The 16,167-nt window shown below is 35.2% G+C and overlaps 1 long non-coding RNA gene and 1 other non-coding gene across 5 annotated transcripts; one reads left to right on the top strand and one right to left on the bottom strand.

Annotated features, from left to right (window-relative positions):
- Positions 1 to 2,775: 2,775 nt before the first annotated feature.
- Positions 2,776 to 13,712, bottom strand: LOC112783541 (uncharacterized). 4 transcript variants are annotated; one of them, XR_011878362.1, is made up of 8 exons: positions 13,043 to 13,709; positions 12,727 to 12,875; positions 12,464 to 12,568; positions 9,810 to 9,849; positions 6,248 to 6,846; positions 5,932 to 6,080; positions 5,647 to 5,761; positions 2,776 to 3,034 (listed from the first exon to the last, which is right to left on the bottom strand). It is a non-coding gene; the product is annotated as an uncharacterized lncRNA (long non-coding RNA). The 4 variants fall into 4 exon arrangements; XR_003193442.3 differs by lacking the exon at positions 9,810 to 9,849 and having other exon boundaries at positions 13,043 to 13,712; XR_011878363.1 differs by lacking the exons at positions 6,248 to 6,846; positions 9,810 to 9,849.
- A 1,834-nt stretch (positions 13,713 to 15,546) lies between these two features.
- LOC112788351 (small nucleolar RNA R71) lies at positions 15,547 to 15,654 on the top strand. The gene has a single exon (XR_003195718.1). It is a non-coding gene; the product is annotated as a small nucleolar RNA R71 (small nucleolar RNA).
- Positions 15,655 to 16,167: the final 513 nt, after the last annotated feature.

Here is a 16,167-nt window from a genome sequence, read left to right as displayed (position 1 = left end):
GAACAATGAAGAACACCTTTTTGATTCATAAAAGGGCAAGGAAGTAATTAATTTGGTGTTTGGGGAGTTATTTGGTAATTTCTGAAAGTTAGGGTGGTAAAAGTAGAAATATTAAAAGTTACGGGTGGTAAAAAGTGAATTTTAAAGGTTAAAAGTAAAAGTAAGTTAATTTTCAAAAATTTAATGATAAAATAATAAAAAAATAAAAAAATATTAAATAATAATATTTAATTAAAAATAATATTTTAATAAAAATATTAAAATAATGCGGAAAAGGCAGTTTTCTGTAAAAGCTTTAGAAAGACAACTTTAAGCGCAGAATCTCATAATTACCTTCATAAAACACTTAGGGAGTGGTAATAACATGTTAGTGAGGCAAAGATAAAAGAAAGATAAAAAGTTGAAGAAAAGATAAAAGTCGAAGAAAAAGTCTGTAAAGTTTTAATGACAGAAAAATAGACAGAGATTAGTGAACGAACTAGGGCAACATAGTTAGTTCTTGAGTTTCGACTAGGGTTAGGTATAATATGAAAAGTTAAACTGTTTCAGTATAGACTTAATGAACCTATACTTGGAACAGACTAACTATTCATACCGACATTTACATAAGCTTTAAATACATATGTTAAGCAGAGAAATCAAAGCAGAGTAAAGAAACACAGAGAACAGAATAACCAGAGAAGAATAAAGGGATACAGAGAAAAGAGTAATCAGAGCAAAGTAAAAAGACAAAGAGAAAAGAGTAATGTGATAAAGAGAAATAGTTTGAGTTAAGATGTTGTAAAAGTCAAAGCTGTAGAGTTTGTATAGCACGATTGAACAGAGAAAGAAAGAGGTACTGCATAAGAATGTGAAAGTGATGATGAATAATGAGAATGTTAATGAATGATGATAATGAGAATGATTATGTAAGAATCTGCAGTAGAGAGGCAGTCAGATAGATGGTGGTACAACCACTGAGAACGCTTTCCTGGGATACCTTGCTATAATGCTTTGCTGTAAGACAGAGGTTGCTTACAGAGGTATCGAGATGAGTGTGCTCCTGTAAGACAGAGGTTGCTTACAGTGAGTGTGTTGTTGCTCCTATAAGACAGAGGTTGCTTATAGTGAGTATGTTGTTGCTCCTGTAAGACAGAGGTTGCTTACAGTGAGTCTGTTGGGCATATATCGGCTAATAAGTGCCGCCCTGCAAGACAAAGGTTGCTTGCAGTGGATACCCTACAAGACAAAGGTTGCTTGCAGTGGATATTGCCAACAGGAAAGCCTTATCCAGACAGAGGTTGCTGGGTAACGTCGGGAGCGGGTATGTAACCGACAGATGAGCTCATTACCTGCACTAGGGCTAGACATGCATCATATTTGGTTGCGCATTTACTCTGTTATGGTTGTTGTTTGAATGTATGCTTTCTTTGTTTGTATTCTATTCACTGTGTCTGTGTTTTATTTTTTTGTATTCTCTTGTTTTTGTTTTACTTTCTATTTTCTCTATTTTCTCTAGTTTTTTGCTTCTTCTGTTCACTGCTTCTCGGTATTCTGCTATTTATCTGCTAAACAACACAGAATTAATGAACGTAACTAATAACCCCGGCCCTACTAAGAACTCCCAAGTTCTTACCCCTTCTCTCTCCCTTCCCCCTTCAGATGGAAGCTTGGGTACACTTCCGTAGTTCGCTGATGACCGTTCATAAAGAGGATTCCACTCTAGGTAGTCTTCTGAGTCTAGGGTGAATCCCGTTCTCTGTTCATATGTATATATGGTGAGACCAGCCAACATCTGCACCCCGTTTGTACGCGAACTTTAACCTAAATCCTATGTACGAGACTCTTGTTATGTGGCTACTTGATGAGGTACTGGAGTGATGTCATATGGCAATATCTGATCGTGCAGAGGAGTAGAGGATGATGTTCCACCTTTTGATGACGATCCACCTGACTTGAGTTTTGAAGACCTAGAACGTACTTTCCCTCGCTTTAGTAGTTTAGAGGGACTAGGTGAGTATAGAGTCTAGGCTAGCCTGGGCGCCAGCTTAGGGACTTCTTGAACAGGTCAGGGCTTGGGATGTTGTATGTATATATGTATATAGTTATTATTTAGCTATATCTAGGGGTGTTCTAACTAAAACTATATACTCTAATAAAGGATGAATCACTGAATGTTGTTAACTACTTGAGATGTATTTATGTGTGGTTGTTTATAACTGTTTTATCCGTTATTATTTATGAATTGAATATGAATGATTCTGTTTGTTAATCCAAACGTTTTAAAAAAAAGTACCTCACAAAATAACTACGTTTTTAACAACGAATCAGGCTCATATAATAAATAATAGACAATAATTAGGGAGACAAGTTGGTAGCGCTCAGTTTCTAGTATGATCTTGACGTACCAGAAATTGGGTCGTTACACTTGACCCTAGGTCACACAGAGCCTTCTCAAAGGTCATGGTGCCTATGGTGCAAGGTATTGAGAACTTTCCAGGATCGTGTCTCTTCAGAGGTAATATCTGCCTAGTCAAGTCATCACGTTCTTTAGTGAGAATTGGAGGTTCATTCTCCCAAGTCTCATTACCAAATTACTTGGCGTTTAGCTTCATGATTGCTCCAAGGTACTTAGCAACTTGCTCTTCAGTAACATCTTTGTAACGTCCCGTCCAGCAAAATACCTTGCTTAAGTCAGGGTATTTCCACTAGAAAGAACATTACGTAACCTTCTCTAGTATTGACTACTTAATTATCGAGCCTTTGTATCGAGTTCGCGTTTCAGTTTTAAGAAAATTCCAGAAAATTTTGTTTTTTATTCATTAAAGTCATAATTCAAACATTTACAAATAATAATAATCACATAAATATTATTGATAATAATTCTTATACAAAAGAGACCAAATAAAACTCAAATACAATATACTAAACCTACCCCTCTATGTAAAATAAAATCTCAAAGGACAATAGCGAGGAGACTCTATGAAAGCAATTAAAACCATAAAGAAAGCCTACTGATCGCTCGCAGCTTCAAATTGCGTCTTCAAACCTGTCGCTGAAAGGGTGGAAAATTTGGGGGTGAGAACCAAACCACATGTTCTCAGTAGAGGTCGAGAATGCCGTGAAAGTAAAGAATAAAACGCAAATAGTTAATTTCACTCAAAAGTATTTAAAAGAAAACTACTTTCATTTGCAGTGATCTTTACTCGCCGTGTCAACCTTTTATTTTGAAAACCAACCGCATAACATTCAAAAATCCAAAATCTTATAAAGCATCAGTTAATTATCCAAAATTCTAAACCCATATTTTCCTTTATAAAAATCTTAAAAGTTTTCCTAGATCGTATGAATGACTAATCTGTTCCAAGCATAGGTTCATTAAGTGTATGCTGAACCAGCTCAATCTTTCATACTTACTAAACCTCAAACACAATCCAATCACGGCCTCAGGCCCAAGCAATTCAACCAGCACCCAATTCACCACAATCCAGCCAATCAGTTACAAACACAAGTAATGAGGTTCAAACACAATCAAGAGCAATTATATCAAGTATAGCAATTAGCAGTTAACAGAATTATTCACTTAGGCAAACCAATTACAATATACACACCCAAACAATGTCACATAGATGCATATGATGCATGCCTGTCCTACTGGCCATGAGCTCACGCGTCGGTTATGTTGCCAGACCCGACTCGGATAAGCGGGATTAGACCACCATCCTTATCCGTAGGTTCCATAGACAAGCGGGAATTAAACCACCATCCTTGCCCGGAACACGCAAGCGGGATTAAACCACCGTCCTCACTGCAGGCGGGACAAAACCACCATCCCTGCATAATAGTTTACGCACTGAGCAAGCGCCTAGACCCACGCCCCTACCAACAATCTCATAAACCAAATATTCTTTTCTTAAAAGAATTATTGAAGTTATTATTATTAAATAAGCCTTGAATATTTATTTTGATTAAGTCCTTATATTTTTTATAAAAATTTGGACATAATCTCCTTTAAAAATAGGACTTATCCACCCTTACGGGTTCCTTCTTTCTCAACAGTTCATCAGCCTCTTTCCGTATTTGCCACAGCAATATATTCTCAAAAACATTTGATAATAGAAAATCTATTTCTTAAATTCCATATCCAAAATAATTACCAACACAACTTGCCAGCCTGATTTCCATTTTGTTTTTAAAATATCAAATGAATTTGGAATTATGCAAACTTTAAATCCATGCGACCGTCTCGGATTAAACTTTATATTAAATCAAAAATCATAATTTTTCGTTGTCTCTAGCTTCGGAAATATAAGCAAAACCGTGACTGTTCTGCAGTATTTTAAATCCAAAAGACAACAGCACCATACAACATTTGAAATTTCATATAAAATCAAAATTATATCCAACCACCTTCAAAATTAATGTGGTTAAACATAACTCATCCAAATTTATTTCTCAATTGGTTCCAGGGTCATACCATTTTTAATGAAGGAGTTACGTAGCTTGGAAGTTAGGTAATTTTCTGCAGAATTCTGTTTTACAAATCATTGAACACAACCTCTTCCAAGTCTCATAACTCACTTATTAAAACATGGAAAATCCTAAAATTTAAATCACATATACTAAACATACTTAATTTTCACCTCCAATTGGTTGCATCTCAATATCTATCCAGGATCAAAAGTTATAAACTCCCAAAGTTACTAATTTAAGGAAACAGAATCTGGCTTTTTCTGCATAATGCATCATCTTTCAAAAATTCATATCTTTAAAACTACAGGTCCAATTGTTCTGATATTTTACGGCATTAAAATAATAGAAATAAAGTTTTATTTAAAATTGGTTTCATTTTAAAATTCAAACTGCAGAATTTCCAATAGAGGAATCAAGTTGCTGCTGCGTTAAACGTTCTGCAGAAAAACCAGTTTTGACATCCATGATTCAAAAATTCACCATAAATCATAAATTTAGTGAAAAAGTCTCAAATTCAGCAGTCCAGTTCCCTATATCCCCAAGCTCAATCCAAACTTGGTTCCACACAATTCCGATAATCACAGAAATAGTTATAATTTTTCAAAGTTTCCGGCTTCCTTTAAAAATAATGCAGAAAATCAAGTTTTACATTTTAACTTTGAAAAATCATAACTAGTTCTATAATTAATTCAAACTTCTCAAAATTGAGTCCCAACAACAACTTTTATTATACTTTACTCAGCCTTTGCTCTTATATCATTTCGATTATCGTTGAATAACTAATTCACTTCCAAAGTCACCTTTTTATTTCAAAAATCAGTTTTTCAGCAATCTATTTAGTATTCAAAATCCAACCCTTCAAAACCCCTCAAAACCAATTTCAAATCAACCACCAACCAAGTTCATTAACATTACAATATACCAAATAACAACTCAACGGCAACAAATCCAACATAACCCATTAAAATTCAGAAATTATCAACAATTAGTCATCAAGCAATTCCCAATCCACATAATCAATCAATATCACAAATCAACAATTCCAAATCACAATCTCAACCATTCTAATTACAATTTCAGCCACAATTCAATAATTACATAATCAATCAATTACTCACAGCTATTAAATCTATTTGCAGTTATTCAATAAACCTTGTAGGCATTCTTAAATTGAAATCGTTTTAAACTCCCTACCTCAATGTCGAAACTCGCAAAAATCACTAAACGCAGCTGCTCCATTAGCAGTTTCCAGCATCTATTTCCATGGCAGCAACAATGACAAAGTTAAACGCCTCCTCTCCTCTCCGATCTGGGATTCCAGAAGTAGCATCCATTTTCAAACAGAACCAGTAGCATCGTGAGGTGGTCATGGCAGCGGTCATGGCAGCAATCAGAAACGGTGAATTCAAATAGGATAATAGTAAAAATTCTGTAAACTCCATGCTAACTCAAATTGAAGCAAGAGCCAGAATGCCTTACCTCAATTAGACAATAATAACAGAACGAGGAAACGGCGGCAGCAGGAGCATTAACCGGAATAATAGCAGTCTCATTTTCTTAAGGTAGCGCCGATGGTTGCAACAGGACAAAGGATTTGAATCGAATAGGAAGCAAGAGCAAACACAACTCTGGAAAATTCAGGACAAGGAATGTACTAAAAAGTTAAATCGTTAACAAGGATGGCAGTGACAAAGGAAGTGTGTAAATGGAACAGAATCAAATAAAGTAATAGACCAGAGCCAGAACAGCAACTCCGGTGGTCTTCTCCAGCAACAAGGACGACAGTTTGGCTTACCATCTTCAGCAGCAGCGTGGATTGGCGGCTATGGACCTTCAGTGGCAGCAAGATAGCAACATCCATAGTAGCTCCGTCGTGACTGACGCGAAATAGAGGCTCTGCTCCTCGGTGGCGTCTTCTCCATCAATGGCGACTTGGACCACAGGAACCTAGGCAGTGGCGACGGCAACCACCACGGCGCGTTCGCAGCTCCTCCCTCATCTCTGTCTTCCTCAATGACGGGGCGGACTCCAAGGATGCGGCAGGAAGATCGACGACGTTCGGTCTCCATAGCGATGGCGGTAAGACGCCGGTGATGGCGAGCTACACAGCGGCTGGGTGCGACGACTCCTCTTCTTCCTCGCGTCGTCCCCGGCTCGCGGCACTCTCTCCTCTCGAACGGGTCTGTTCGACAGCAGCGGCAAGGAGCACGATGGTACTTCGTCCGCTTCTCTCTGCAACGGCGTCAGCGGCGTGTTCCAGGACGGCGGCAGTGACGGTGAACAATCCTCGCTTCCTCTCTTTCCCTCAGCTCTCTCAGAAGTCCTCCCCTATTTTGTGTGTGTGCTGTTTACGTTGATGGTGATGAAAGGGGGGTGTGGGCTGCGTTTCAAAGGCTGGGGAAAGGGGGAAAATTAGGGTTAGGTTTTCTCAATTTGGGAAATTAGGGTTTTTGATTCAATTTGGGAATTAGGGTTAGAAATTAGGGATTTTATAAAGTAATATAGATAGATATGAATAGATATTTTGATAAAATTGAAAGATAGAGTAATTTTAGAATCAAATATACTCTATTAAAAATATTTAGGAACATTATTTATCAACATATTGCTAAGTTCAATCAATTATTTCTAATTTACATTATAAAATAAACATATTAATCACATTTTTATAAAATACAGTTTAAACTCAATACTAATTAGTCAAATTAAATGATATAACTTTTTATTATTTTTCTATCACTGAAACTTTAATTTCAATTTATAAAATATCTAATAATAATAAAATTACTTAAACTTAAAGTATTTATAAAAATCTATTTAATCATTCCTAATAAATTAATCTCTAAAAGTTCAAACTAATAAAATAAACCATAATTCATTCATATTAGAAATTACCTAAATTAAATTATATAATACTTTCATTACTAAATTTTATTTCCAAAGCATTTGAAATAACCAATTATAAAAATTACATAAGAATATTAATCAACTTAAACTCCAAATATTAATAAAACTAATTTAATTACTCTCAATTGATTAATTTATAAAATAAGATATCAAATTAATAAAATAAATCGTAACCTTTTCAGAATAAAAGTTACTTAAATTAAATTGTACAATTCTTTATTATTTTTCAATTACTAAAATTATACAAAATATTCCATTATAATTAGATTACTTAAAAATATTAATTGATTCGAAATAAAACTATCTCCAAATCTTATTTAATTATCTCTAACAAAATAATTTCTAAAATTATAAAGTTTAAACTTAATAAGATAAAATCATAATTTATTTATAATTAGATTTTCAAAAATGCGGGATGTTACATTCTATCCAACTTACAAAAATTTTCGCCCTCGAAAATTGATATAAGATGGAGAAAAGATTCATATTCACATCCCCTTTCGAATATTTTAAAGATACCAAGAAAACCATATAACATAAACATAGAAGAGAATATATTAGGTGATGCAAACCAAATTTCAAAATCTAAAATTAAATAGACACAATGTTCGTTCAGAACTCTTAACAAAGCATGATAACTTCCTCTTGTCGCTTCAAAACTCCACAACTCCTTATAACTTCGTATACTGACCAGATTCACTTTCCGTATGCACAAATCTTGTCCCTAAGAACTACCGCATATAAGGAATACGAAACTTGAGAAGAGAAAGACAAACGGCACGAAAGGTTTATGCGAGAAATTGGAAGAATACTCAAGTTCACAGTTGGACAAAGATGGTATTTCACAAGGATTTAAAGGAATACGTGAGATTATCAAACAACAAGGATATATATAAACAATGAAATATACCGGAAGGAGAATTAAATTGAAAGCTTAAGAAAGGATTTTGAATTAAAGAGTTTTGATATGAACAGTAATAGAAAAGATAGTACAGCAATGTAGAACAATTTCAACTTGAAACAGAAGGAATTAGTTTATCTTTTTCAAAGGAAAATATTTAATCCCAACAGTTTTCAAAAGTACTAAACTTAGTATAAATAATACGTTATACCGATTTTAATTTCAGATCAAGCAAATCATGCATGGTTTGTAAATTAAAGCTTGTTTGGTGTTAAGGGCAAAATATTTTCTTTAAAAATCTTGGAGGATACTTAAATACATAATTAGGTAAGAATAGCTATAAAAGTATAATAAAGTTGGAAGAAAATCAGTTTCTATTTAAAGAATAGATTCTGAAATAAAATTTTCTATAAATCAATAAAAGATAAGTAGTATATCACAGATAAACAAGATTAAACTACATAAAGAAGTTTCAAAGTTTATGTAAGAAAGTCTAGGCTGAATTAAAAACAATCCCATCAAAATTTAAGCAAGGGTTGTCGATACAGCCAAGTAAAAAAAGATTTAAATTGAAATTTTTTTCGAAGAGAATCTGAAACAAGTACTCAAGAAGGAAATTTCAAGAAATGATATGTTGCACCGAAATAAATCCAAGTTCAAAGCAAGCAGCATAGAGTTGGTAAGGTATAGGATAAATGTTTCAAACGATTCAAGCAACAATTAGGAACATAATCAAGCAAGGATATATATGAATGACGAGATATGAGAAAATATAGAAGACACATTCCAAGAAAGAGATCAAGAACTAGAGACTTCAATGCAATTGATAAGGAAAGAGAAAACGTCAAGCACGAATAAAGATTATACGTCGAAACGGAACTAATCTCTAGAACTTAGTTTCTAACGTCCCCAAAACCTCGTGATTCGCATTAACCTATCACTTCTATTTCGTCTATGATAACCCATTAGTGTTCCCATATACATAAATCATTAGTATTAAGTTGGCCAAACATGATACCATGAGGTATGCAAAGGTAAACTAATAGCGTTAATCATCAGACAGTCATGCATATAAAACACAAACTCTTGTCATCAGAACAAGCTATAAAGCATGACAGACACTCAGAGTATGCAATGAAGCATAGTCAGTCCACTCCCAAGGCTCTACAGGAAAGACTGCTCTGATACCATATTGTAACGTCCCGTCCAGCAAAATACCTTGCTTAAGTCAGGGTATTTCCACTAGAAAGAACATTACGTAACCTTCTCTAGTATTGACTACTTAATTATCGAGCCTTTGTATCGAGTTCGCGTTTCAGTTTTAAGAAAATTCCAGAAAATTTTGTTTTTTATTCATTAAAGTCATAATTCAAACATTCACAAATAATAATAATCACATAAATATTATTGATAATAATTCTTAAACAAAAGAGACCAAATAAAACTCAAATACAATATACTAAACCTACCCCTCTATGTAAAATAAAATCTCAAAGGACAATAGCGAGGGGACTCTATGAAAGCAATTAAAACCATAAAGAAAGCCTACTGATCGCTCGCAGCTTCAAATTGCATCTTCAAACCTGTCGCTGAAAGGGTGGAAAATTTGGGGGTGAGAACCAAACCACATGTTCTCAGTAGAGGTCGAGAATGCCGTGAAAGTAAAGAATAAAATGCAAATAGTTAATTTCACTCAAAAGTATTTAAAAGAAAACTGTTTTCATTTGCAGTGATCTTTACTCGCCGTGTCAACCTTTTATTTTGAAAACCAACCGCATAACATTCAAAAATCCAAAATCTTATAAAGCATCAGTTAATTATCCAAAATTCTAAACCCATATTTTCCTTTATAAAAATCTTAAAAGTTTTCCTAGACCGTATGAATGACTAATCTGTTCCAAGCATAGGTTCATTAAGTGTATGCTGAACCTGCTCAATCTTTCATACTTACTAAACCTCAAACACAATTCAATCACGGCCTCAGGCCCAAGCAATTCAACCAGCACCCAATTCACCACAATCCAGCCAATCAGTTACAAACACAAGTAATGAGGTTCAAACACAATCAAGAGCAATTATATCAAGTATAGCAATTAGCAGTTAACAGAATTATTCACTTAGGCAAACCAATTACAATATACACACCCAAACAATGTCACATAGATGCATATGATGCATGCCTGTCCTACTGGCCATGAGCTCACGCGTCGGTTATGTTGCCAGACCCGACTCGGATAAGCGGGATTAGACCACCATCCTTATCCGTAGGTTCCATAGACAAGCGGGAATTAAACCACCATCCTTGCCCGGAACACGCAAGCGGAATTAAACCACCGCCCTCACTGCAGGCGGGACAAAATCACCATCCCTGCATAATAGTTTACGCACTGAGCAAGCGGGACTAGACCCACGCCCCTACCAACAATCTCATAAACCAAATATTCTTTTCTTAAAAGAATTATTGAAGTTATTATTATTAAATAAGCCTTGAATATTTATTTTGATTAAGTCCTTATATTTTTTATAAAAATTTGGACATAATCTCCTTTAAAAATAGGACTTATCCACCCTTACGGGTTCCTTCTTTCTCAACAGTTCATCAGCCTCTTTCAGCATTTGCCACAGAAATATATTCTCAAAAACATTTGATAATAGAAAATCTATTTCTTAAATTCCATATCCAAAATAATTACCAACACAACCTGGCAGCCTGATTTCCATTTTGTTTTTAAAATATCAAATGAATTTGGAATTACGCAAACTTTAAATCCATGCGACCGTCTCGGATTAAACTTTCTATTAAATTAAAAATCATAATTTTTCATTGTCTCTAGCTTTAGGAATATAAGCAAAACCGTGACTGTTCTGCAGTATTTTAAATCCAAAAGACAGCAGTACCATACAACATTTGAAATTTCATATAAAATCCAAATTAAATCCAACCACCTTCAAAATTAATGTGGTTAAACATAACTCATCCAAATTTCTATCTCAATTGGTTCCAGGGTCATACCATTTTTAATTAAGGAGTTACATAGCTTGGAAGTTAGGTAATTTTCTGCAGAATTCTGTTTTACAAATCATTGAACACAACCTCTTCCAAGTCCCATAACTCACTTATTAAAACATGGAAAATCCTGAAATTTAAATCACATATACTAAACATACTTAATTTTCACCTCCAATTGGTTGCATCTCAATATCTATCCAGGATCAAAAGTTATAAACTCCCAAAGTTACTAATTTAAGGAAACAGAATCTGGCTTTTTCTGCATAAAGCATCATCCTTCAAAAATTCATATCTTTTAAACTACAGGTCTAATTGTTCTGAAATTTTACGGCATTAAAATAATAGGAATAAAGTTTTATTTAAAATTGGTTCCATTTCAAAGGTCAAACTGAAGAATTTCCAATAGAGGAATCAAGTTGCTGCTGCGTTAAACGTTCTGCAGAAAAACCAGTTTTGACATCCATGATTCACAAATTCACCATAAATCATAAACTTAGTGAAAAAGTCTCAAATTCAGCAGTCCAGTTCCCTATATCCCCAAGCTCAATCCAAACTTGGTTCCACGCAATTCCGATAATCACAGAAATAGTTATAGTTTTTCAAAGTTTCCGGCTTCCTTTAAAAATAATGCAGAAAATCAAGTTTTACATTTTAACTTTGAAAAATCATAACTAGTTCTATAATTAATTCAAACTTCTCAAAATTGAGTCCCAACAACAACTTTTATTATAATTTACTCAGCCTTTGCTCTTATATCATTTCGATGATCGTTGAATAACTAATTCACTTCCAAAGTCACCTTTTTATTTCAAAAATCAGTTTTTCAGCAATCTATTTAGTATTCAAAATCCAACCCTTCAAAACCCCTCAAAACCAATTCCAAATCAACCACCAACCAAGTTCATTAACATTACAATATACCAAATAACAACTCAACGGTAACAAATCCCACATAACCCATTAAAATTCAGAAATTCTCAACAATTAGTCATCAAGCAATTCCCAATCCACATAATCATTCAATATCACAAATCAACAATTCCAAATCAAAATCTCAACCATTCCAATCACAATTTCAGCCACAATTCAATAATTACATAATCAATCAATTACTCACAGCTATTAAATCTATTTGCAGTTATTCAATAAACCTTGTAGGCATTCTTAAATTGAAACCGTTTTAAACCCCCTACCTCAATGTCAAAATCACTAAACGCAGCTGCTCCATTAGCAGTTTCCAGCATCTATTTCCATGGCAGCAACAATGACAAAGTTAAACGCCTCCTCTCCTCTCCGATCTGGGATTCCAGAAGTAGCATCCATTTTCAAACAGAACCAGCAGCATCATGAGGTGGTCACGGCAGCAATTAGAAACGGTGAATTCAAATAGGATAATAGTAAAAATTCTGTAAACTCCATGCTAACTCAAATTGAAGCAAGAGCCAGAATGCTTTACCTCAATTAGACAATAATAACAGAACGAGGAAGCGGCGGCAGCAGGAGCACTAACCGGAATAATAACAGTCTCATTTTCTTAAGGCAGCGCCGATGGTTGCAACAGGACAAAGGATTTGAATCGAATAGGAAGCAAGAGCAAACACAACTCTGGAAAATTCAGGACAGGGAATGTACTAAAAAGTTAAATCGTTAACAAGGATGGCAGTGACAAAGGAAGTGTGTAAATGGAATAGAATCAAATAAAGTAATAGACCAGAGCCAGAACAGCAACTCCGGTGGTCTTCTCCAGCAACAAGGACGACAGTTTGGCTTACCATCTTCAGCAGCGGCGTGGATTGGCGGCTATGGACCTTCAGTGGCAGCAAGATAGCAACATCCATAGTAGCTCCGTCGTGACTGACGCGAAATAGAGGCTCTGCTCCTCAGTGGCGTCTTCTCCATCAATGGCGACTTGGACCACAGGAACCTAGGCAGTGGCGACGGCAACCACCACGGCGCATTCACAGCTCCTCCCTCATCTCTGTCTTCCTCAATGACGGGGCGGACTCCAAGGTTGCGGCAGGAAGATCGACGACGTTCGGTCTCCATAGCGATGGCGGTGAGACGCCGGTGATGGCGAGCTACACAGCGGCTGGGTGCGACGACTCCTCTTTTTCCTCACGTCGTCCCCGGCTCGCGGCACTCTCTCCTCTCGAACGGGTCTGTTCGACAGCAGCGGCAAGGAGCACGATGGTACTTCGTCCGCTTCTCTCTGCAACGGCGTCGGCGGCGTGTTCCAGGACGGCGGCAGTGACGGTGAACAATCCTCGCTTCCTCTCTTTCCCTCAGCTCTCTCAGAAGTCCTCCCCTATTTTATGTGTGTGCTGTTTACGTTGAAGGTGATGAAAGGGGGGTGTGGGCTGCGTTTCAAAGGCTGGGGAAAGGGGAAAAATTAGGGTTAGGTTTTCTCAATTTGGGAAATTAGAGTTTCTGATTCAATTTGGGAATTAGGGTTAGAAATTAGGGATTTTATAAAGTAATATAGATAGATATGAATAGATATTTTGATAAAATTGAAAGATAGAGTAATTTTAGAATCAAATATACTCTATTAAAAATATTTAGGAACATTATTTATCAACATATTGCTAAGTTCAATCAATTATTTCTAATTTACATTATAAAATAAACATATTAATCACATTTTTATAAAATACAGTTTAAACTCAATACTAATTAGTCAAATTAAATGATATAACTTTTTATTATTTTTCTATCACTGAAACTTTAATTTCAATTTATAAAATATCTAATAATAATAAAATTACTTAAACTTAAAGTATTTATAAAAATCCATTTAATCATTCCTAATAAATTAATCTCTAAAAGTTCAAACTAATAAAATAAACCATAATTCATTCATATTAGAAATTACCTAAATTAAATTATATAATACTTTCATTACTAAATTTTATTTCCAAAGCATTCGAAATAACCAATTATAAAAATTACATAAGAATATTAATCAACTTAAACTCCAAATATTAATAAAACTAATTTAATTACTCTCAATTGATTAATTTATAAAATAAGATATCAAATTAATAAAATAAATCGTAACCTTTTCAGAATAAAAGTTACTTAAATTAAATTGTACAATTCTTTATTATTTTTCAATTACTAAAATTATACAAAATATTCCATTATAATTAGATTACTTAAAAATATTAATTGATTCGAAATAAAACTATCTCCGAATCTTATTTAATTATCTCTAACAAAATAATTTCTAAAATTATAAAGTTTAAACTTAATAAGATAAAATCATAATTTATTTATAATTAGATTTTCAAAAATGTGGGATGTTACAATCTTCATCCTCTTCAGAGGAAAAGTACTCATCAGAGCTCATGAATGGCTGGAGTAAATTCAATGGAATCTCTATGGTCTCTGTGTGAGCCTCAGATTCCCATGGTTCCTCATGAGGGAACTCCTTGGAGGCCAGTGGACGTCCAGTGAGGTCTTCCTCAGTGGAGATCACTGCCTCTTCCTCCTCTCCAAGTTCGGCAGTGTGGGTCATGTTGATGGCCTTGCACTCTCCTTTTGGATTCTCTTCTGTATTGCTTGGAAGAGTACTAGGAAGGAGTTCAGTAACTTTTTTACTCAGCTGACCTACTTGTGCCTCTAAATTTCTGATGGAGGACCTTGTTTCAGTCATGAAACTCTGAGTGGTTTTAAATAGATCAGAGACTACAGTTGCTAAGTCAGAGTGGCTCTACTTAGAATTCTCTATCTGTTGCTGAGAAGATGATGGAAAAGGCTTACTATTGCTAAACCTGTTTCTTCCACCATTATTGTTATTTAAGCCTTGTTGAGGCCTCTGTTGGTCCTTCCATGAGAGATTTGGATGATTTCTCCATGAAGAATTGTAAGTGTTTCCATAGGAATCTCCCATGTAATTCACTTCTTCCATTGCAGGGTTCTCAGGGTCATAAGCTTCTTCTTCAGAGGAAGCTTCCTTAGTACTGACTGATGCAGCTTGTATTCTAGACAGACTCTGAGAAATCATATTGACTTGCTGAGTCAATATTTTGTTCTGAGCCAATATGGCATTCAGAGTATCAATCTCAAGAACTCCTTTCTTCTGACTTGTCCCATTATTCATAGGGTTCCTTTCAGAAGTGTACATGAATTAGTTATTTTCAACCTTTTCAATGAGTTCCTGAGCTTCTGCAGGCGTCTTCTTCAGATGAAGAGATCCTCCAGCAGAGCTGTCCAATGACATTTTGGACAGTTCAGACAGACCATCATAGAAGATACCTATGATGCTCCATTCTGAAAGCATGTCAGAAGGACACCTTTTGATCAATTGCTTGTATCTTTCCTATGCTTCATAAAGGGATTTACCTTCCTTCTGTCTGAAGGTTTGGACTTCCACTCTAAGCTTGCTCAATTTTTGAGGTGGAAAGAACTTTGCCAAGAAGGCATTAACTAGCTTTTCCCAACAGTTCAGGCTTTCTTTAAGTTGTGAATCCAACCATGTTCTAGCTCTGTCTCTTACAGCAAAGGGAAAAAGCATAAGCTTGTAGACCTCGGGATCAACCCCATTAGTCTTGACAGTGTCATAGATTTGCAAGAATTCAGCTAAGAAATGATGAGGATCTTCCAATAGAAGTCCATGAAACTTGCAATTCTATTGCGTTAGAGAAACTAATTGAGGCTTGAGCTCAAAATTGTTTGCTCCAATGGCAGGGATAGAGATGCTTCTCCCATAGAAGTCAAGAGTAGGTGCAGTAAAGTCACCAAGCACCTTCCTTACATTGTTGGTGTTTTTGGCTGCCATGGCTTCTTCTTGTTTGAAAAGATCTGTTAGGTCCTCTACAGAGAGTTGTACTTTAGCTTCTCTCAGCTTTCTCTTCAAGGTCCTTTCGGGTTCAGGATCAGCCTCAAGCAGAATGTC

The sequence above is a fragment of the Arachis hypogaea genome, chromosome 20, assembly GCF_003086295.3.
Source record: "Arachis hypogaea cultivar Tifrunner chromosome 20, arahy.Tifrunner.gnm2.J5K5, whole genome shotgun sequence".
NCBI classification, from domain to species: domain Eukaryota; kingdom Viridiplantae; phylum Streptophyta; class Magnoliopsida; order Fabales; family Fabaceae; genus Arachis; species Arachis hypogaea.
The sequence above is the reverse complement of the archived record's forward strand: the minus strand, read 5'-3'. Positions and strand labels throughout refer to the sequence as shown.